This window comes from Mastomys coucha, unplaced genomic scaffold, assembly GCF_008632895.1.
Source record: "Mastomys coucha isolate ucsf_1 unplaced genomic scaffold, UCSF_Mcou_1 pScaffold1, whole genome shotgun sequence".
NCBI lineage: Eukaryota > Metazoa > Chordata > Mammalia > Rodentia > Muridae > Mastomys > Mastomys coucha.
This window is the reverse complement of record NW_022196891.1, coordinates 6352011-6353054: the sequence shown is the minus strand read 5'-3', so window position 1 is coordinate 6353054 and position 1044 is coordinate 6352011.

Here is a 1044-nt window from a genome sequence, read left to right as displayed (position 1 = left end):
ATATTCCTACTAGGATAGCCCATTAAGTTCCACTTAATGCATGTAAACATCTAAAATCTAAAAATCCATATGACTCTAATTAAAAACATGGTCACACCTATCATAACAGTACTTAAGAAGAGACACTGTAACCAAGGCAAATGTTTCAAAGGCAAATATAAAGTTGGGCATGGCTTACATTTCCACATTTTCAGTCCACTACCGTCATAGCAGAAAGAATGGCAGTATGCAGGCAGGCATAAATCTGCAGAAGGACCTGAGAGTTTTCTATCTTCATGAGAAGGCAGCCAGGAAGAGACTGTCCTCCTATCAAGTAGTAGGAGGGGCTGTTTTGCATGGCCCAGAGCTCCAAAGACTACTACCATAGCAATTCACTTTCTTCAAAACTGTAACATCTTCTCATAGCACGCCTGTGATTAATCCCGTTTCTTAGGGCCAAGCACATTCAAATCAACTTTTTTTTTGTGATTTCTTCAATACATTTAAATATGATAAGGACATGCAAAGGCTTTACCACATTGTTTACATTCATGAGGTTTCTTTTCAGTATGGGATCTTTTATGTTATGGAGACTAGTAGGACAGGGAAAGTCATTTGCACCTTGACTACATTCATAGTTTCTCTACAATATGGCTGCCTTTATGTTTTTGGAGACAAAAACTTGGTTAAAGGCTTTTTTCAACCTGGATTGCACTCATCATTCATAAGATTTCTTTCTAGTACTTGCACGGTTATGTTTTCTAGTATTTGCACTGTTATATTTGCACAAAGGAGATATGTCCTTCATGAATAGGAATTTTCTTTTTCCATTTTAGTTTTTTGAGACAGGATTTCCCTGTATAGCTCTGGCTGTCCTGGAACTTGCTTTGTAGACCAGGCTGGCCTAGAACTCAGATATGTGCCCGCCTCTCCTGCCCAAGTGCTGGGATTAAAGGTGTTTGACACCACCACCCCGCTCATTGCCTACATTTTAATATTTCTGTCCAGTATGATCTCTTTTATGTCTTTGGAGATGACTGGATCATGCAAACACTTTAACACATT